Source organism: Suncus etruscus, chromosome 16, assembly GCF_024139225.1.
Source record: "Suncus etruscus isolate mSunEtr1 chromosome 16, mSunEtr1.pri.cur, whole genome shotgun sequence".
NCBI lineage: Eukaryota > Metazoa > Chordata > Mammalia > Eulipotyphla > Soricidae > Suncus > Suncus etruscus.
In genome coordinates this window covers 31,261,933-31,286,264 of record NC_064863.1, presented here as the reverse complement: position 1 = coordinate 31,286,264, position 24,332 = coordinate 31,261,933, and positions in this window count along the sequence as shown.

Genomic DNA, 24,332 nt, shown 5'->3' with positions numbered 1-24,332 from the left:
GCCTGATTTTTAGTAATGGTTAAAAATAAAGAGAGAGATAGTTACAGCCACTTTAGAATTATGGCCAAACAATCCACGCAAAGGGTCAACTGATTTTGACTGCTCTAAGTGGGCCTTTTTGGCAAATAATTCTTTTTCAGGAGTGCAACACTTTTAATGTGTGACCTTCCTGAGTGAGGCGCAACATTAGATCATGTATGAACTCTGTAAAATTGCAGTGATAGTAGAGTAACAAAAGCATTAGTTCTGGATGCATAATTTTTTGAATTAAATCCATCTTCTGCCTCTCTGAATTTTATTAACTTGGGCAAACAACTTAAATTTTATCTTAGTTTCTATGTTTTTATATGGATAGAATGAAGATAAAATAGAGAAAAAAATGTTATAAAGACTTTGAAAATACTTGGTGATTGAACTTGCAAAGAAAAGCTGTCTATGGGGCCAGAGATAGCACAGCGGTAGGGCATTTGCCTTGCACGTGGCTGACTCAGAATGGAGCTGGGTTTGATCCTCGGCATCCCATAATGTCCCCCAAGCCAAGAGCAATTTCTGAGTACATAGTCAGGAGTAACTCCTGAGCATCACCGGGTGTGGTCCAACCCTTTTTCCCCAAAAGAAAAGAAAATCTGTCTATGGTCATTCTTTAATAAGCTCTTTCTTCCTAAAAGCCTTATATTTCTGTGTACACAGTGATGCAACTTCACCATATATGAAATCTGCTCTAACAATTTTCTTTGTTTGAGGGTCATACCAGGCAGTGTCCAGCAGTTATTCCTGACTATGCACAGAGGAGTTACTCCTGAGTGTGCTCAGGGAACCAGATGGGATACCAGGGATCAAACCTGGGCTGCTCTTGTTATTCATAAGCCTTACCCACTGTACTATCTCTCTAGGCCTTTTCTAATCACTTCTTAGAACAACCACCTGTAACAAGTTGAACTGACCTAAAGAACAAAGCAATTATCTTTGGACCATTATGTCTGCTGTTATCAAAGTTATTACTATTGGAAAATAATAGCAATGATAGTTGAATATGAGAGTCAAACATGGCCAATGTCTTTTCTGTTCTATCTAGTATCTTTCCTTATAACTTGGAATCTTGAAATAAAATGATACTGAGAACTGATAAGCATTACAATGTAAGCGACATGAAACATTCATGGATTATCTCTAATATAGACTATATATTAAACATATATTGAGAAATGCAGACTGAAACTAACATTTTAATTTAGAAAGGAAACTTCCCTCTTTTTAAAGGAAACTTCCTTCTTTTCCTAAAATTTTTGCTTCCCAATAATTTGAGAAGGAAACTTATTCCCTATCTTTGCTCTTTCTGCTTAGCAATCTAACTTCAAGAAAAAAAGTTTTTAGACTTCCAATACCTATTCAGATGCACAGATGAGGTTACTATGATTTAAATGTAATAACCAATATCTATAAACATAATGTAGGTAGAATAGACTTTCCAGGATCATGACTTAAGTGCTCTATTTAGCTTCTCTCTGTATTAGTGATAAGGAAGGAAGTTCATATTTGGATAGAGACTAATCAGGTGTAAGGAGAGTGATCTGATGTAAGGAGAGGGATCAATCAATATATTGGTAGAGTCATAATCAAGAAAACTAATAGAGGGATATAAAGGGAATTGTTAGACATGGGCTTCTTTTCCTAAACTCTGAACCAGGAAGGGTTTTAGTACAAAGTCATAAGGTCATAATAGACTCAATACACTTTAAGTTTTAAAATTCAGAAAAGCTGAAAGTGACCTGAATTTACCAAGGTTATAATTGACCCTAAGGATGTTTCCTGAAAGGGTGAATTCCCCCTGTGGTAGATGTTCATTTCCAATGTAAATATAAAGGACTTTTTTTCTCCCATTTTAGAACAAAGTGCAAACTCCTATGTTGATCTCTTTCTTTAAAGCTACACTTTCTTAGCCAACTTCAAGATGAATGATAATGGTTATTTGACCTAATTACAAATTTCAGAGAAATGAATGGTATAGAATGTAATAGCCCATAATAGCAACCTTATTTGTGTGTCACTTAAGCCAATGATTTATGTATTTTTAAAATTTTACTCTGCTCTCTCATGGCCATAATATAAAAAAAATCTCTACTACTGGGACCACTGTTCGTTTTAAATATTCTCTTTTCAAATAGTATGCAGTTTGTTTAAAATGATTTTATTTTCTTCGTCTTCCAATTAAAATAAGCAATTGTTTTGAAAGAAACAATACATTTTATTACTATAATTACTTTGTAAACAGACTGTGAGACAGATTTGATAAAAGATTAGAAATCAAAACTGAAAATGCATTTTTTTTAAATATTGACTTTCTATTTCAGCATTTATGCCAGAGAAAAGGTGATCGATGCTAACATTTCTTGGCAGAACCTTCTCTCTTAAAAGCTGCTATAAATAACTTTCCATAAAATAAAATTTCTTCATTCAACATAGAATGACAGAAATAATTTGGGGTGAAAAATGGTTAATTTCATCTTTAAGCCAAGTTGCCCTTTTCCTTCCAGAAGGCAGAAAAGACATCATGGACCTTAGCTGAACTTTCTTTAACAAATGAAAACCATTGACTATGCTGTTAATATCCACAAAACCCATATATTGTGGGGGAAAACACAAAAGGAAAATGGAGAACACCAGTAAATACTTACTGGGCTTAACTATGTCAAGAGAGAAGAAATACTTTTTCATTTGATAAAAATAGTGTAAGAACGTTTTAAAAACTCAGTCTGAAGGTTCCACCTTTATTTAACAAATCAGTTATTGAGAGCATTCCCTGTGCATAGCTCTATGCTGGACCCTGATTGAGTTTGATGGAGAAATAGAGAAATGGAATCATGGTCTGCAAAAAATAGATGGGGAAACATTATACTACTGTGAAGCTATAAATTTTTGTATCAGTTTGAGGGAGATAGTAGAAAACAGATAAACAGAGAGTTCTAAATTGAGCCTAGAATGAAGTCCAATTTATCTTCTTTATTTCTTCTCTCTCTTTCACCCTGACCTCATTGTCCTACTGCCCACAACACTCTTATTCATTACTATATAGTATAACTCTTCCTTGTGATAACTTTCCCTAACCTATCTCCACTGTAGAATTAAATGTCCTTCCTATATGTCATTCTGTATTTGTATGGCTTGCAAAACAGTTTTCGCTACCCAAATTTGCAAGTTTTTTGGAGAAAAATTTCTATCCCACTATTCATTTATTTTCCTGTGAGTTCAATAGGTTTAATAATCTGGGAGCTCAATAATTGGCTGGAAAGAATAGGAATGATTTTAACTGGAATAGGACCTAGAATGGGACTTAAATGTAAAGTATTGAGTATTTGCTACATATGGTGATAAATTAATCCCAGATTTTTATGAAGTGGGAGAGGAAAAAATAATATATTTTTAAGAATAATTTTCTTCCAAAAGAATTTATGTTCCTAGCTGATATTCAAGACTTCATGTACCTTTATAATCAGTGACAGCTCAGAGATTGTAAGCTTAATTTTTAGTGGTTTATCATTTACACTCTCCAAGGGTAGTGAGGTTTTATCCTAGAATATTCAGACATTGAATAAATATTCTCAGCAATTTCAGCCAAAATTAATTTGAAAACAATACATCACCATATATTAAAGTGCAACATTCACATTTGCTTCATATTTTAGGGTTGATGTATAAAGACTTCAAAGTCCTAGTTAGAAACTGGAACCTCCATGTGTTAGATACATGCACAAACCAGGTCTCTGATGTTGTTTTCCACATTGCAAAATAGGAAGTGAAAAGTACCTACAGCATGTATTATAGAAATCAAAGTAGAATGTATCTTAAACATTTTTAAATCTTTTATGAGTGGTCAATATATACTAAATATACTAAATAGAATTAATATAAAATATTTTTTGAGGGCTGGAGAGATAGCATAAAGGTAAGGTGTTTGCCTCCCATGCAGAAGGACGACGGTTTGAATCCTGGCATCCCATATGGTCCCCCAAGCCTGCCAGGAGCAATTTCTGAGCATGGAGCCAGGAGTAATCCCTGAGCACTGCCAGGTGTGACACAAAAACCAATACATATATGACACAAAACACAATATATATATATTTGATATATTGTTTGATACAGTCAAGGGTATGACTGGGCATAATAAAATAAAAATATATTGAGAACCCCAGCTTCCTGTTATTAATATGCAATTCCACAATCATATATCTGCTATGTTATTTCCATTTACAAGTGATTATTAATTCAAGAGTGTTTAAGAATGCCAATAATTTAAAAATCAGTCAGTGTTGATTAAGTAAAAATGCAAATAAATGTATAATAAAATCAGTATTACTAAATATGTAACCTTATCTGCTGTACCAATGTTGAGACTCCAAGGCTTAATCTTAAAATCTGCAAATAACTGATAGCCTATACCAGAAATTAAAACATTTTACACTACATATTAATCTAACAAAATTAATTATATGTAATTAAAATGAAATTTGTACCCATACATTTTTAACAAATTAAATATAATAAATTACAATTATGAATATTTCTATTCTTATTTAATCTGTAAATTTTAATTTTAATTGAATATATTAAGCTCCTCATCATTGAGTATATTGGTGCTGTTAGATATCACAACTGGCAGTTACTAGTGACGTGCAATTGTATTATTACAAGGTCCGGGTCAAAAAAATTTGAATGATACATAGGCTGAGTATGTTACTCAGCAGTAATATTTTTCTATCATCTAACTGATAAAATGGTTCTAGCACTACCAAATTAACTTCTTCTAAATGAGACATCTAAATTTTTAAATATTTTTAGCCAAAATTTAGCCCATCAAGAATTATTAGCCAATTTACTCATACAGTGTCAAGTAATATAATTCAGAAGAATCAACTTCTCAGTTACAACTCTACCTTTATGTGTCTTTATCTCCAGTGAAAAAGTATGGAAAAATGACATCTTATTGCTTTTTTCTCAAGATTTTCTTCTAGTCTGAGTTTGAGTTAAATATCTCTTGTCATATTTCCTCCCAGAAGATTGCATTCTTATAACTTCACATCTTAATTTTGTAGATGTAAGAAGCAAACATTATTGAGAGACATGTGTGAGAGGCCTAGAATTATCCAAACAATACCTTATCATCAATCAGTTTCTGAATTGGGAAGATGTTTTAGCAGAATATAAAGGCATAACCATTCAAACAAAATTTGTAAGTTTATTCAGGTTTCCACATAGATCTGCAAGCCTTTTTTTTTGGTGTGAATTTTATAAGACACAAGTTATAATGCTTGCTATTTTGCATTCTCATCAGAATAATTATCATTTTTAAGTGCTTGTAGATTGGATATACTGCGAAAATGCATATCATTGTGGTAATATATTAGAAAACACATGAACTGTTGTCTTAACAAACTGAACAACTTATTATATTTCCCACTGATTCTCTTATTTATTTATTTATTTATTAAAACTACACTCAAAAGGAAATATATTTTGGATTTTTCTGCATATTTTGAAGTCAATCATTACATTTTTTGTTAAACAGACTCTGTTGATTTTTGTTTGTTTTACTTTAAGATAAAACACTGAGCATCACATATATGAAACATGTGCTTTACTACTGAACTAAATCTCCAGAAGTTTTCTTTTTTTTTTTTTCTTTTTTCCCCACACCTAGCATAGCTCAGGAATTACTCCTGGATCTGTGCTCAGAAATTGCCCCTGACTCAGGGGACCACATGGAATGCTGGGATTGAACCCGCCTCCACCCTGGGTCAACCAATTGCCAGGCAAATGCCCTACCACTGTGCTTACCTCTCTGGCCTCAATCCCTAGTTTCTTAATTTTTTGTTAGATTAAAAAAATCTGGTTCCTTAAATAGTATATCTTTCATTTAAAAAAGTGCAATTTCATTTATTTTTTTCTTGGTTACACAAAAATTCTACCATATATCCTTCATCTGCCAAGTGGAAAATTTCATTTCAATTCACCATCCTTCACGGTTTATATTTGCTGAAGATTTTAAATATTGCAGAGTTTCTAAGGGTTGAGGACTTGGGTTTTGTGGCCATCTGTCATACTAATAACCCGAAAGACAGTTTTGCTTCTGTAGGCTCTTGGTTTAGAAATGTCAGTGTTTTATTCTACTTATCAGAATTCAAGTGGTCTTCAAGTTCCTAAACATTTGGACCATGTACACTTGAGTGGAAGAAAATATTTATCTAAGCCCTTTTGCTTATATTATCAGTTGCATATATGAAACATGAAGACAATGGTAAAAAGTTAAAGACTTGTATTATGGAAATCTACTGAGATAGCCATAGAGATCCTATGAATTTTTCCCTAGAAAAAAATTGGCATTTATGTTTTCCTCCATTTGTTTCTCTATAGACATATATGTATGTATGCATATGTAGCATATGTAGTGTGAGTCAAATAGCTTGATAGCTTATTTAAACTGATTATTTTTATTATTTTATATCTGTAAAATTACATTTTTAAATATTTCTGTTATAGTCTCTTATTTTAATAGAAATCTCCAAATATAATATAATGAGGAATAAATAAAATATCCAAAGTAAATATCAATAGTTACTTTTAAGCTTAAACAGTATACTATATCTACTTCTACCAATAACTATACATAAGAAATATTGTATTCATAATTTTATTCATATAATACTTATATGACTTTTCCAGCAATTGCAGTTATTTTGTTGGGGTTTTCCTATTCTTTTATTGCTACCCAAGTAAATTTTTCTCTTTCCCTTATATTTAATTTGAAATTATTTTTGTGAGTGTTGGTCAAATATATGTTTATAGAAAACCTCTTAGATTCCCCAAATTCCCATTGATATATTATAGAATATCTTGTGGGTTTTATTTTATTTTTTTGCTTGAGCTATATGCAATTTTTCCTTTTCTTCTTTATTAAATTTTCTTAAATTTATTTAAAAAAATGTATCACATAGTTGACATGGCTTATAATACATTTTTTCAAGATAACAGGTGTGTGTGTGTGTGTGTGTGTGTGTGTGTGTGTGTGTGGCAATTGTCATTTGTGTAGGCACATCAAAATATGGAAGAAACTGGAAAGACCTTTGGCCTAAAAAAACAGGGACATATTACCCCCTTCCCCGAAGTGCTTTGGCATAAGACTAACTCAATGCTCCAGGCATACTCGGTTGTCCAACAAACATTATGGTGGTCAGCTCTTGAGCCTAGCAGTTGTTGCTTCCAGGTTTCTGTAGTTATAGATCCTGGTTTCTGTACAGGTCCTTGTTGAAGACCCGGTGGTGTGTAGTGTCTTCTGTTTCCGTCTCACCATCAGTTTGCATTGCTGAGAATACTGTCCTAAATGCAGACTGTTGCTGTTGCCAGGTTGTCAGGGTGATAGAAGAACTGTCTTTGGATTTAGTCAGTACCCTGGCAGTAGTGGGGCCTTCCTTGGTAAAATTTATGTTTCTGGTGATGTTGTAGGAAACCATGTTTGTTTCCATAGGTTACCATCTATGGTTCTTGGTTCAGGGGTGAATGGTCAAAGTCCAATCAACTGTAGTTTAAGCCAAGACATTATGCAAATGTTTAGGGTGTAAGGTCCTACTGCAGTATAAAACATGTTGTGTTTCCATCTCTAATAGATAAGAACTTGTTTGCATCCGTTAACTTTTCCCATTTTGATGTGCCTTTGAAAATGGGACAGTGTCACAGGGATTTACCGGTGCATGTGGAGGGCCGAAGTGTCAGAACCTACAGTCCCCAGAGCCTTTTGTTTACATGTGCTCTGAACAGAGATTTGTCCACTAATATACTGAATGGAATCTGAGGATAGGGAAAACTGCCACTACATGAGAAGATATTCAATAACAGTTATGCCTATTAGAGGGATTAGCTAAAAAATACTCACACAAATTTACATGTCTTCTTTGAAACATTTGAGATAGGTGGGCACAGTTTCAACCAGTGATTTGGTTTTTTGGAGTCTAGGGCAGATGACTCCCAACAGTCCCATATCAGGAAGTGTTCTCAAGTGGGGGATTTCTCAGGAACCAAATCTGGTGGCAAGCAAAAGTCTACGGTAAAGGAAGGTGAAGGCAGAGGGGTCACCAAGAGCAAATCAATAGCAGTTGAGTGTTTCTTTTCATGTTGAGAATCTATCTTTTCACTTTGGGGGCTGGCTGGTTTGGGGAGAATATTCTGCTTTGTGAGTAGGTAAGGACCAAGTTTAAAAAAAAGGTTAAATGTGGAGAAATAATATTAAGGGCTCTAAAAGGGTTTGTAAGATGTTAGCAAATAAAAAAGGGGGGGAGGGTTATCTATGATAGAGGGGACAACACTATACTACATAGACATTGTATCTATACCGGATGGACATTAAACTGACAATGGTATGGTGTGCACAGACACTCATGTGCCTACATCTGCAGCCAGAGAATAGATTAAAATTTAAAAAAGCTTTTCCAGGTGATATGGGACAGAACGCTTGAAGAGAAGAGAAATGAAGGAAATCTCTCTCACTCTGACTTATTTCACTCAGCACACAGAATAATATCACCCATCTATGAGTTTTAAGAAAAATAAGACATTTTTGTGCCGGGAGTGAATTTTGAGCATAGAGCCAGAAATAACTCCTCAGCGCTGCCGGGTGTGACCCCAAAACCAAATAATAATAATAATAATAATAATAATAATAATAATAATAATAATAATAATAATAATTCTCAGAGACAATAGAGATCAAGGCCAGAGGTCCAGCTCACGATAGGAAGCTCACCATAAAGAGTGGTGAGTGCAGTTAGAGAAATAACTACACTGACAACTAACATAACAATGTGAATGAATGAGGGAAGTAGAAATCCTGTCTCACATACAGGCGGGGCTGGTGGTGGTTAGAAAGGTGGGAGATTTGGAGCATTGGTGATGGGAATGATGCCCTGGTGAAGAGGGTTTTTTATATGACTGAAATCCAACTACAATCATGTTTGTAATCAAATTACATAAATAAAGATTTAAAAAATATTTCTATCATGCACAAAAATAACCATATGCCTCTTTCCAATATATCCTCCTAAACCAAAAAATAAAAAAATAAAAGGAACTCTTGTTCTTTTTTCTTTTTTCCTACTCCTTATCCTCCTTCTCTTTCTCTTCTTCATCCTCCTCCTCTTTTACTCATTTTTGGACCACATCTGGCTGTGCTCAAGGACCACTACTGGCTATGCACTCAGATATAAGTCAGAGTGGGGCTGAAGAGGCAACATGGAGTGGCCTGGGATCTAAGAAAGATTAGCCATGGGTGAGGCTAGAAAGGAAGCGATGGGAAGCACATGAGTGGGCCGGGGAGCCAGGGACCAGCAAGCAGCACCAAGAGGTGGTGAGGTTGGAAAGGAAGTGCCGGGAAGCACGCTACTGGGTCGGGGATACAGGGACCAGCGAGCAGAGCCAGAGAGGCTGTGAGGTTGGGAAGGAAGAGCCAGGGAGAAACAAGCAGTGCCGGAGAGGCGGTGAGGTTGGGAAGGAGGTACCGGGAAGGTCACAAGTGGGCCATCAGAGGGTCACCATAACAGGTATCCCAGGAGGACCGTGAGTCCTGAGAGAGAGGCCAGAGGGAGCTCAAAACCTTTCGCCAACTAGCCAACACAGCATAGGCAGCCCAGGGGGAAAGAGAGCCATGAGAAGTAGTGACTAGAGGGCCAAGAAGGAAGCACAGGCTGACTCCCAGTTGGGGGAGGTGATTCATCTAGGCTCAATGGTGCCCTCTGCCACTGTGGCTAGGAGCAAAACTACACTGTCTCGCTGGAAAGAGAGTTGATAGACCAGGCTTGTCTGGAGGACGGGGGAGGGGCCAAGCCTCAGCAACATACCCATCAGGAACAGCACTCCAGAGAAGGGACCCAGCCCCAACACACAGGTGACAAAAGTATTCTGAATTCAGAAGGCACTGCACTCTAAACCACACCAATCTAAACAAAGGAATATAAATAGATCAAGGAAGACCCTGAATCCACGGGATATGGAAAGGATCCCTAATAAATGTCCAAGTCCTCCAAAAAGCACAGACCCAACAGAAGAAGATCTAAAATTAGCCATGAGGAACGAAATGCAAGCCATGTTAAGAAAATGAAAGAAACACTAGCCAGCGAATACAAAAATCCATGGACAAACAGATCAACCAACTAAAAGAAGAATTGTTACAAAATATGAGATACTCCATGCAAATAGAATTAAAGGAATTACATACAACCATAGAAAGCCAGAAGAGCAGAATCACACAACTCAAGAATCATATAGAACAACTCAAAGATAAACTGAAAACAAAAGACAAAAAAGAAGCCAACAGAGAAATAGAAGGTAAAGCACTGGAAGTAAAAGTCCAGTATTTAATGAACAAAGACAAAAGAAATAATCTAAGAATTGCAGGTATACCAGAAATGGAGGAAACAGGGAAAGGAGAAGAACAATTAGTCAGAGAAATAATAACGGAGAACTTTCCCACCCTCTGGAAAGACGCATCTGAGTAAATCCAGGAGGTGAAAAGAATCCCCAACAAAATAGACCCTAACAAACCAACACCAAGACACAAAGTAATTCAAATGGCAAGAAACAAAGAGAAAGGCAACCTACTTAAAGCAATAAGGGAGAAAAAAAAACCCTCATATACAAAGGAAGTAACATTAGAATCAAACCACATCTCCCATATGAAATACTTCAAGCAAGAAGACAGTGGAGTGACATATTTAAACGACCAAATGAAAGAAATTTTTAACCTAGAGTCCACTATCCAGTGAAACTCTCATTCACATGGGAAGGAAGACTAAAATCATTCTCAAACAAAAATGAACTTGCATTATTTGCGCAAACAAAATAGACCCTAAATGACCTACTAGAGATGAATTACACAATCCAAACCCCTGATAGTAATGACAACCACTCTAAACAACACAACTGTAAAGCAGCCCTCTCTGTCAATAATCTCCTTAAATGTTAATGGACTAAACTCTCTGATTAAAAGACACATAATAGAGAATTGGATTAGAAAACATAAACCAGTATTTTGCTGCCTACAAGAAACACACCCACAAGTACAAGATAGGAACAGACTTAGAATAAAAGGATGAAAATCAATTATCCAGGCCAATGGAAATTTAAAAAAAAGCAGGGACGGCCATTCTGATATCAGAACAAATTGCATTCAACCTCAAGAAAGTGATCAGAGGCAAAGAGGGTCACTACTTACTGATCAGGGGAACACTAGACCAAGAAGTGCTAACACTGGTTAATATCTATGCACCTAATGCAGAGCCAGCAAAATATGTATGGCAACTGCTTGCAAAGAAACACATGAAAGGAAATGTAATAGTAGTTGGAGATCTGAATACTCCACTATCACCACTGGACAGATCCACCAGACAGAAAACTAACAAAGAAATAAGAGCCTTAAATGAAAAACTAGAAGAACTAGGACTAATAGACTTATATAGGGCCCTCCACCCCCAGAAAGCAGAATACACATTCTTCTCAAGTTCACATGGAATATTCTGCAGAATAAATCATGCCTTAGGATGTAAATCTAACCTGCATAAAATCAGTACCTAAAATATTATTGTCAATGATATGTAAGCCATTATGATTAAAATAAAAATTATATTAAAAATAAAACAATAGGGATTGAACAGAACTTCTAGAACTGTAAAGTAATACTCTATCCTAGGCTTCATCATATGACCTGTGTAAATACTATGATCTTCAGTTACAGAGTTCTAATTTTATCATCCACAACTGAGTAGAAATTTTCCTGGCACCATAAAAAAAACCTGGGAGAGTGAAAAAGAACATGTACAGAGCCTGTATTTATTCCCATGACAGTATACTTCAAGGATCAAGAAACCCTGTATCTCTGAGGTCAAGGGAACTCCCTTTCTAATCTCCCCAAATATTTACTGTGCCTTTGCAAAACAATAAAAAGCACATTCTCTTTCTAAAAAAAAAAAGATTAGCCACATGCAAAAGAGCACCCTATGCAATGTACTGTATCTTTGCCCCCTCTTTATGTCTTTTTTTCTGGAAAAATTTCTGTTCAGTTATTTCAGCTTTTTTATGGCATTTTTAAATTGTTGTTTTCTGCTAGTCAACGATTACACTAATATTTCTCATTATAACTAATTATTAGGGAAATAAAAATAACGCTCAAATAAATTTATATAAGCCAGTACAACTACTATATATATATAAACAGAAAGAATATGTGCTCATAAAAATATAGAGGGAAAAGTAATCGCATTAACTACTAGTAGAAGTATAAATTGCTGTGACCTCTATAGAAATTATATAGAATTTCTTAAAATACTAAAATTAGACCCATCATATAATCTATAAATCCACTGCTAAACATCTAACTAATGTACACTAAACATGACTTAAAAGTTATATGGATATACATGTTCATTGCAAGGTCCATTTGTGAACAGCTTTAAATAAAAGCTCATCTCAGAATGGAAAGTGTACAGTGAGTACTGACGCACAATCATTATTCCAGATGTGGGGTTTGCACCTTGCCTCTCACCAGCATCAGTTTCTGTACTTCACAGCCTATATCCAAGATCTGGAAACAACCCACTATAATTGTGATAATGTCAGTTATATGCTGTTTTTTCTTAAGGTAAGGAAATAGATCTTGTCCACTGGAAACAAACCCTTGGACTCTGACAATAAAATTTAGGTTACTTATGATTGGGATGTGAGCTGAAAAGTTTGTATGGGAAGAGGTGGGTGAATATTGGCATATTACTGGTGGGTAGGGTTCTATAATAATGTTCACTGTCCTAGAATATAAGTATTTCATTCAAAATTTTATTTTTATATTCCTGTTTTAGATCTCAATAATATCATTTCACATCAATAGAAAATTTTCTGTTTTCCTCACATTTAGTGTCACTACTTTATATTTTATTTATAAATGGTCCTGTGTTAACGTTAGCTCTTCTATGTATTTTTCACTGGTGAGGTTTTGTAACCACTAATAACTATGAATAAATAATTGAAAATATAATTTTAACTACATTAATTAAGATTTATGATTAAATATGTACATGTTGAGTGCTGTCAATGGAAAGAATATTGCAGAAGTTTATACCTTAGAATAGTCTTGGATTAGATGAAAATTAGATAGCCATTGGGTAAAAACTACTGAGGAATAATAAGAGAAAACCATAGAAGATAGGCAAAAGAATAATATAGATAAACAGGTGCTTAAAAACAAAGTTGATTTTTGTTCAAAGAGATAATATTTGGTTAGTGTAAATAAGGACTATATTATAAATATGTTTGTAGGTTTCATTTTTTCTGATGGATACCTAGTATTCCATTGTGTAAATGTGGGGCCAGAACAGTGGTGCAGAGTGGTAAGGCTTGCTGGTGCTAGCCTAGAATGGACCATGGTTCAATTTCCTGGCATCCCATATGGTCCCCCCAAGTTAGGAGAGATTTCTGAGTGCATAGCCATGAATAACCCCTGAGAGTCACCGGGTGTGGCCCAAAAAAGCCAATAAAATAAAATAAAAATAAAAACCATTGTGTAAATGTACCACAGTTTATTTAGTCACTCATCTGTTGTTAGCATCTGGGTTGTTCCAGATTCTGGTTATTGTAAATAGCACTGCAACAAATATAGGTATGAGGAAGGCATTTCTGTATTGTGCTTTTGTGTTCCTAGGGTATATCCCTAGGAGTGGTATAGCAGGTCAATTTCCAGCTTTTTGAGGAATCTCCATATTGTTTTCCATAAAGGCTGGACTTGATAGCATTCCCACCAGCAGTGAATGAGATTCCTTTCTCCCCACAGCCCCACCAGCACTGATTGTTCATGTCCTTTGTAATGCATGCCAGTCTCTGTGGCATGAAATGGTACCTCATTGTTGCTTTGATTTTTATCTCCCTGATGATTAGCGATGTGGAGCACTTTTTCATGTGCCTTTTGGCTATTTGTAGTTCTTTGAGTAAGTATCTGTGCATTTCTTCTCCCCATTTTTTGAGGGGATTAGATGTTTTTTCCTATTAAGATCTGTCAGTACTCTGTATATCTTTAATATTTGCCCCTAATCTGATAGATATTGAGTGAATAATTTCTCCCAGTTTGTGAGTGGCATTTGTATCCTACTCATCATTACTTTGAGGAGCAGAAGCTTCTCAGCTTAATATAGTTCCATATGTTTATATTTGCTTCCACTTGTTTGGAGAGTGCTGTTTCCTCCTTGAAGATGCCTTTAGTCTCAATGCTATGGAGTGTTTTACCTACGTGTTGTTCTATATACCTTATGGTTCCTGGTCTAATAAGGGTCTTTAATCCATTTTGATTTGATACTTGTGCATGGCATTAGATGGGCATTAGATGGAGGTCCGAGTTTGCTTTTATGCATGTGCTGACCAGTTGTCCCAATACCACTTGTTGAAGAGGCTATCCTTGTTTTGTTTTGCATTTCTTGCTGCTTTATCAAAGAATAACTGATAGTATATCTGAGGAACATTCTATGAATATTCATCTATTCCACTGATATGAGGGTCAGTCTTTATTCCAGTATCATTCTGTTTTAATGACTACTGCTTTGTAGTACCATTTAAAATTGGGGAAAGTTATGTCTCCCATCTTCTTTTTCCTAAGGGTTGCTTTATTTTGTGGACATTTAATGGTCTCATTCATCTATGGGTTTTAAGAAGATTAAAAAAAAAACATTAGTTTGTTTTTAGAGACGATAGAGATGAGGGCTGCAAGGATCAGCCCACGATGTGACGCTTACAATGAGTGGTGATTGCAGTTAGAGACATGACAACTATCATGACAATTGTGCAATGGAAGTGAGTGAGAGAAATAGAATGGGTTCTTTTGAATACAGGAAAGGGGTGGAGAAGGAAGGAGATGGAGGTCAGGGCATGGTGGTGGAAATGCTGCACTGGTGAAGGGAGAGTGTTCTTTTTTATAACTAAAACCGAACTACAAACATGTTTGTAATCATAGTGCTTAAATAAAGATATAAAAAATTAATGTGTTTGTAGGTTATAAGGTATTTGATTTTATTGTGAATACAAGAGAATATTTGAATGGATTATTAATAGTGAATACCAATATTTGTGGCATGCAGAAAATTCTAAGCAAATTAGAAAAGTAATTTTAAAATCAGGTGCTATTTTAATTGCATCTCAGTGTTTTAAATAAGGTAAATGATAAATGGAAAGGCAGGAACTGTTCTAGCAAACATCAAGTTAATATAATAACAAGGTACTTGGCTGATTAATTGTGGCATGAAGGGAGTTAGATGAATGAACAGCAGTTATCACTAAGTTATTCTAGTGTATTCTGAGTAGGCAACCATGCTTTTTATTAGAGAGGGAATTCAAGATTATTGATGATGACTTTAATAGAATATGGGTTTTGTTTGTTTATTTCTGGATCACATCCAACAACACTGAAGAGGATCATATGGGATACAAGAAATCAAACCCTGGTAGACCAAGTGAATGGCAAACTCTCTACCTACTTTACAATTGCTCCAGTCCAGTGCTTCTCAATTATTTCTGTCATGGGCCCTAGGAAGAAGAAAATATTTTTCACGCCCCCACGCGACTGCAAATAGTATCTTTATTTAAAAAAAACTTTACCCTGCAAAACAAAAATATATAAAATAATTTGAGCTGATTTTTTAATCAGAGGTGATGTCTGGATTAGTGGCTTCAATAAACACGTTTTGCAATGCATAGCTTTTCAAAGCCGGGTTTGAAGTAGGACACAGCAACTCTCAGCTCTAGAGACAGAGAGACATAAACACGGGGCTTAGCTTGTTAAGGCAGTGTTTGCCTAGGTCAAACGCGCCGCCCTTTACGGAGCCTCGCGCCCCCCACCCCCCCCGGGGGGCCGCGCCCCACTATTTGAAACCACTGTTCCAGTTTTAGATTATGTTTTACACATGTCAAGTGTGTGGATTAGGATTTTAAAGATTTTATATTTCAGGTTGGTTAACTTCTTTCCCTCATCAAGAAGCTATGCCTTGAAAATTGCAAGATTACGTACATTTTATAATTACCTGTTAGTTCTCCAGCTTCTGACAAGAGGAAACTCCCAGAATTTTTTTCGTTTCTGGGGGAGATGTGTGGCTATAGGTGGTGGTGCTTGGGGACCATGTAGATAGTGCCAGGACTTGTGCCCAGGACTCCAGCAGAAAAACATGTACTCTGGTTCTTTGGACTATTCCCCCTCATCACCACCCCCCAGTAACTACTTTTGCATCCTCTTTCATAATGCTCTCTTCCACCCTTCTGGTGGTCCCATACATGTACCATCACAGACCCTTGAAAACTTGATATAGAATTAACTGTCATTTTTGCCAGCTAAAGTGATGTTCTGTTCTAGAAAAAATATATAAATTTACCATTTATCACACCTATTCTCTGTTGAGTCTGATATCTAGGAGTGAAAACTAATGGATTTATCATATTCACAAAATAGTTAATAAAAGTAAATAATGATACATAAATATCTTTTCCTGTATATCAGTTATCAAATATTCCATAGTTTTCATCTTTGTATTCTATTTCAGTGCTAATCCTAAGATTCCAAAGTGACAGTCAAGATCCATTTTGAGTCTGAAAGTTACACCAGCACTTAGGAAAACTTAGTTTCACTAGTGAGGAATGATTTGTTAATTAGAATGTGATAGTGAGTGAAACTTTAATCATAAACTCTCTAATTCTTTTCTTTTAATATTCCTGTCAAAATACTCTTAACCATGAAAGAAAATGATGCATTATTTATGACCAACTAGACGACAATATGTGGATTTAGTTAAATTTCCCCATTATAGAGTATTATGTTATTCTTTATGCATCCTCCAGACTTATTTTATTAAATGATATTTCATTGCCAATATCCTGCTTCTCTAAATTTCCTGACTGTAAAATAAAGTAGCAGTTGTCTAAATGCTTCTTTGTTTAGTTATATAGCAAAAAGAAAACACAATTTTCTTTTAGATAAAATTTAATTAGAAGATTTTTAAGGGTAGCAATTTTTCTTCGAGTAGATTTTATATTTGTACAACTATACAAACATTTCAGTTCCAGGCTGTTATATATTACAGCCATTAAAATGTATAAAGTAAATAATTACATATCAATTTTATTTTAGTTTTATTTTATTAAAATGAGATATCATATTATATTGTAATATCCAAGATTTTGATATTGGACATTCAATATCATGAATGTGTAGTACCTCCTTCTTCTTTGTGTAGTACCTCCACTAGACTAATCAATAGTCACTTTAAATTTAACAAACCTGTGCCTAGAGTGCTTGTCTTATACGTAGTGGCCCAGGTTCAGTCATAGCACCATATATGGTTCCCTGTCTCCCCGTCCTCCACTTTGGCCCACCAGCAGTGAACCTTTAAGGCTGCACCAGGAGTAAACCCTGAGCATAGCTGAATATTTCCCCAAATCAAAAAAAATTTGGTTACTTTTATTTGCATTTAATAACGATCTTTTCTTTTTATCTCTTCCCTGAGTATATAAAATGTATAATTATGACATACACATTTTCCTCTAACAATTTTTATTTCTTATAACTTGCTAGATCAAGCCTAAGGCAATAGACCAGTGCTTAATTCATTCACTATTAATTTATAATGCTATTAATGCATGATTATTATTAATTTAAAAGCTGTTTTATTGTTAGAGCCAGAGCAATAGTACAGTGGTTAGGGCACTTATCTTGAAGTGAGGCTGACCTGGTTTAGATATCTGGTACAGACCTATGGGATACTGTGTTCCCCTTATTTCCACTAGGTGTAATCCCTGAATGCATTGTCCTGTATGTCTAATTAAAATTGATTTATGTTATTCATTTTGTTTGCTTTACAAAAAGTTTAAAAAAGCCATTATTTGCAAATGGGTAATAATTGAAAGAAGCTTAGAAACAATATGAGTTGAGGATTATGTAATTGATGTTATATTTATTTTATAGATAAAGAAACAGAAAGAACAAATAGGTTCTTTCAATTTCAGGATCCTCAGAACACATAGTATTTTCTTTGGCATCTCTCACAGAGGATTTGGTCATAGTATGTGTTCTGCAAAATTTATTGTGTTTATTTTTATTAATAAAAAGAACTGAAAGAATACCTTGGAAATTTTTAATTTTCTTTGGAATTACATAGGAAAACTCATTGCAGATCAGCCTTGGGGAACTTTAAAACAACAGTGTAATGATTCATTAGTCTACTTTCCAGATCTTGCTAATATAAAATTTATGACTTTGGCAAATAGCTTTTAATATCATTGATGCCATCTGTTACTCTTTTCTGGTTTAGTCATAACAACACTACTTCCACAAATAAAATACAAATCCAAGTAATGTACCAGTAAGGATGGTCTAGATAAAAAAGTGATAATGTATTAAATGTACTGTACTACTTGAGTAAGTGACATAGTCAACTTCCTAATTTTTTAGTGAATTTAGTTGCATAAACATAATAATGTATATTTTTTACTACACACAGTACTATTTGATATTTAAATAACGTTTCTTGAAAGTCATACTCCTAAACTGAACATTCTTTGGGACTGACATTAGAAAGCACAGACTAGTTTCTGTTTATATACACAGGAAATAAGTTTCTCTATTAACAAATAATTTATTGCATGCTATTGGTTTATGTATTTTAGATGACTAAGTAAAATTATTGTAGCTTTTAAATTTCTTCTGATATTTGTATGTCAGAGATAGTGTCAAATATATAAATTTGAGATCCGGGATTATGATTTATTCAAATTTTTTATACATTTTATAAATTTTATGTATAGATTTTCCAAATATTTGGGTAAATTCTTTGTTCACTAAATTTGTGACAAATATGTAATAAACACAATAATTATATGACAGAATAGACTGTTCCTATTTATTTTTTATTCTGACTTGTTTATTCTTATGCCAATATTATTCATATTAGTTGCTAAAATTTTAAAACTTATCTGAAAATAAAGTTATATGTGTGCTTTGACTTATTTTTCATGATCCTTCTTATTTTTTTTTTTTGTTTTTGGGCCACACCCGGCAGTGTTCAGGGGTTACTCCTGGCTGTCTGCTCAGAAATAGCTCCTGGCAGGCATGGGGGACCATATGGGACACCGGGATTCGCACCAACCACCTTAGGTCCTGGATCGGCTGCTTGCAAGGCAAACGCCGCTGTGCTATCTCTCTGGGCCCTTTTCATGATCCTTTTTTATCTGTTTATGTCTTCACAATTCCATTGTATTTTGAAAATATTGTATAATTTATCCCCAGGAAGGTTTCTGTGATTTTGTTTTGATTGCATTGTATCTTAAGATTGAGATGTAATGATCAAGCTTAGAACAATAACTGTTTTAATATTAAGTTTACCAGTTCATAAACCTGAGATAATATTTATTTTCATTACTTTAAATATTTAGAATAAAAATACAGAAGCACAATCTCTAAATAATAAGCCCAACTGTTTTTCAAATTAAATATCATATTGAGGGAAGAAAAAAATATAACAAATGCTTACAAGAAACATTCTACAGGAACTGTAGTGATAGTACAGCAGATAGGAGCTTGCCTTGCATGTGGTGACCCCAGTTCCATCACATATGGTTTCCTGAACACCATCAGGAGTAATTTCTGAGAGCAGAGCCAGGAGTAACCCCAGAGCATTGATGGGTGTATCTCAAAAATCAGAAAATAAAGAGAAAATTTCTGCAAGTTTGATGACATATAATTGGGTGCAGGCAAACACCTTGAATAAATATTTGGTTTTAGTTATATAGTAGTAAACTCTGAATATATTCTAGTTTTATTGAGAATTGGAAAACTAATAAAATTATTAAAAATCATAGTTCTTTATGTGAAAGAAAGGAGATAGAATGAAAAATTATATGGAGGATTGTGCAGAGATGGATTAGAAGTTATAATTAATAACTAATGAACTAATAATCGCTTACCTTCAGTGACTAGCTTTATTTATTTATTTATTTATTTATTTATTTATTTATTTATTTATTGTTTTTGGGTCACACCCAGCAAGGCTCAAGGATTACTTCTGGCTCCCTGCTCAAAAAAATCGCCCCTGGCAGGCACAGGGGACCATATTAGATGCCGGGATTTGAGCCTCTGTCCTTCTGCATGAAAGGCAAACGCCTTACCTCCATGCTATCTCTCTGGCCCCGACTAGCTTTATTTCTCATCATCACCATCACCATCAAATTTAGTTAATTTGGTAACCTTCCCTTTTAGCTGAAGCTGACTGAACTGGATTATCTCAGACTTAATGAAATAATTTAATTACCATCAGTACTCGTTCTCATTCACTGGCACAAATCTACATTAGTATTTGAAGTTATATATATATATTATATACCATTATTATGCTTAACATGGTCAGCAAATTAAGCAGCAATTAATACATATTTTGAGAAGGAATCAAAATGAGAATATATTCAGTTCAATATTTTAAGTCTTTTTCTGAAATTTGATATGACTAATACTTGCTGATAAAGATATACAAACTGTTTTAGACACAGTCCATTATAATATAATTTGGTAAGTTTATCCTAAAATTATGGAAAAGGCAAAAGGTAAGATAAAGTACAGACTGAATACATTTTAGTATAAAGCTACTTAGCTTTATAGTTATTTTAATCTTCCTAAAACAATTATAAATTTTTAAGTAAAATGTCTGTTAAAACTATATTACTTGAGGCTGGAAATATGGAAGGATTATATTATGGGCAAGGTGTTTGTCTTGCACATTGTTGACCTGAGTTTGAATGCTGACACCTCATAAGGTCCACCAAGAAACTCAAGAAGTGGTTTCTGACCACAAAGCCAGAAGTAAGGTCTTAACGCTTCCATATGTGTTTTATGTTAAAATAAAGAAAAAAGTTACTCATTTTAGAGATGAAAAAATTTATAGAAAAATAGTCTAACTATATTTTAAATATATATGTAAAATATATATATTTATATATTTATTTATATATTTTATTTATATATAAATTTAAAATATATTTAAAATATATTTTAAATTTTCAAAGTTCATATTTCAGAGTGGGATATTGTGATTTTAATTGACTGCCACTTTCTGCTGATAATTAAATTAAAAATAGAAAATATTTTATAATCTGTGAGATATATTATTGTAATTAAAGACAAAGTGTTCATATTCCAAATAATTATATAACTGACTTTAAACCAAATAATATAGATGTGGGATAAGTGCAATTTCAATTGGGAATATGTGAACTCAAATTTTTTGTTTGTTTGTTTTTGGGCCACACCCGGCAGTGCTCAGGGGTTACTCCTGGCTGTCTGCTCAGAAATAGCTCCTTGCAGGCACGGGGGACCATATGGGACACCGGGATTCGAACCAACCACCTTTGGTCCTGGATCGTTGCTTGCAAGGCAAACGCTGCTGTGCTATTTCTCCGGGCCCCGAACTCAAATTTTTTATGGGTGTGGGATGAACTGTAAAAGATTACATCTGAGTAGGGCTTGAAGAATAATAATCATTTTTGATAAATAGTTACTAGCAGAGGCATTCAAGGTAGTTAAAAAGACATGATTAAAGGTTCATAGGAAGGTCCAAGGTTGGGGATGTATAGGACATTTATAAAACTTAAAAGTAGGCTGATTGATTTGGGTTGCTTCAAAGTGAACCACATCATTTTCTACATTGTTTTAAAACCAGATCTGTGTTTATCTTCAGAACTCAGAGTAATTATGCGCCTAAAAGATCACAGTGATTTTTTTTTGCCTTGGAAATTATTTCCTTAATACATATTGATGCATTTGTTTTGTGTACTTTATAAAGATAACTGTGTATACTGCCACAGTGAGGATACTGGAAATTAATTCTTACTGAAAAGTTATATGAAAGAAGATTCTTTTATATCTTTTTTCTCTTTGTCTCTCCCTCTCTCTCTCTCTCCCTCCCTCTCTCTCTCTCTCTCTCTCTCTCTCTCTCTCTCTCTCTCTCTCTCTCTCTCCCCCCCTCTTTTGTTTAGATCTAGCTGTGCTCAGGGTTTATTCTTGAATATATACTCAGGGATCACTTCTGGAGGTACTTGGAGGACCAACATGGGAGTGAGGACAGGCAAAGTAAATACATTATCTCTTCTCACAAGCTCCAATGTGGTTTTTATAGACAAAGTGAATTTTTATCTGAGACAAAAAAATGAAAAAGTCATTTTATGATTACTTTTGCTAAACTCTGAAATATGAAAAACTTGCATTTTAAGTGTAAACCAAGAATATAAAAATGTAGAACTCTCTTTAAAGAGATGTCCAAGAATTATGTGTTTCCTATATCATTCATGATACTCTACCCCTTACACATTCAATGTTAATTATATGTGTTTCTTTAGATAAAAATTTCACTGATTTAAGGCTTTGTTTTGCTTCCCAAAGTTTGGAGTTTCTCCAGTTTAGGATTTGAGTTTCCTGTGCTTCTTTAATTCTTGGATTTTAAAGCGATATTTGGATGATAAAGATACAAATTGCCTATTTGACATACAATAAAAACACAGAAAAGCTAAAAAATAACAAGGGAAATAGATTGAAATTCAAATTTTCTTACGAAGGAAGTTCAGGTCTATGTTGACAACTAAGCTGAATTTTAGCAAATATATGATGTTATGTGACCAATCTATTGTAAACTCTTCCAGAAAGCACAGGAAGAAGAATCATTTTACCTTATTATATAAACCAAAAATTCACTGATAACTAAGCCAGAGTGTCAGACAAAATAACTCTGAAACGATCTCTTATAATAAGATATGCAATATCCTACGCCAACAATTTGCACAAATTTTATATAATATATAAATATATCTATTCTAAGTGCACAAAATACATTTATTTGTTTGTTTATTTATTTATTTTGTGTTTTTTTTAATTTTTTGATTTTGAATTATGAGAACAAAAGATGCAAAGAAAGAGGACAAGGTAAAGTTACAGTGGAAGGACAATCACCCATAACATAATTCTCAGAAGAAGTCCCCTTGCTGATATCTTAACTTTGAACTTTCAGCCAAAGAACATTAAGATAAAATAAAACAGAATCCATGTGCGATTATTTTGTCCCTCAAGTCCCCAGATTGTAGCACATTATATTATTTCTTAACAGCACACAAGGCAATCTAAAGCCATAAAACTTATGTAACTCCTTTAACATTAGAGGCATAGTATTTTTTACATTTCCATGTACATGAATATTAGCTTAAGTTAACCTCAAATTTTAAGTGGGTGCGTTTTAAGGATTAGAGTCAAAGGAGCACAGTAAAAACGTTGTTAGAGTGGCAATTGTTGTTTGCATAGGCCCACCAAAATATGAGAGGCATGGAAAGGAATAACCTTGGCCTAAATACAAAGAGATCCTACCCCTGAAGTTTCCTGGCATAAGACCAGCTCTAAGCTTTAGGCAAGTTATCGTCCGATCAAAGACATTGTCCGTAGTGCCAACACACTTTTCACACAGTCTCTGTTGTTGGTCTCATGTTTCTGTATTAAAGATTCTGGAATCTGCATGTCCTACATTGAAGTCACGATGTGGAGTGTCTTTTTGTTTCACCTCACCATGAAAGGGCAATGCAGGAAGCCCTTTCCTGTAAGCAGGTTGTTGTTGTTAAGTCTTCTCAGTGTTAAGGGAAGTCTCTTTTGAGCAGGACGATGTCTGAGCAGTGGTGGGGTCTTCCGTGGTAGAGGATTGCTTCCAGGTGATGTTATAGACAAACCTCACAATTAAGGGGCAATACAGCAAGCCCTGTCCAGTAAGCAGGTCATTGTTCTTGTTGTCTTCTCAGTGTTAAGGGGTGTTTCTTTTGAGTAGATAGATGTCAGAGCAGCTGTAGGGTCTTCCCTGGTACAGGAACGCCACCAGGTGATGTTATATACAACCTTGGATGTTTTGTAAATGTCTTCTGTAGATCAAGGGGTGAATGGAGAATGCCCATTCTTCTGAGGCCTGTGCCTGGTCTTTATGTCAATGTTCAGGGTGTAAGGTCTCATTGCACTACAAGATTTGTGTGTTCCCATCTCTATTAGATAAGAACCTATTGGTATGTATAGTATTTTCCCATTTTAGTGTGCCTAAGCAAACAAGAAATAAAGCCACGTGGTGCTATCAGATATATGGGGCGTAAGAATATTTCCAACAAGACCCATGACTTGGTTCAAACATAAGTATTAAACTGAGGGATTCTTTTACACCAAATTCCATATTGAGCAGTTCACAAAAAGAAGATAAAAATCATGGGGG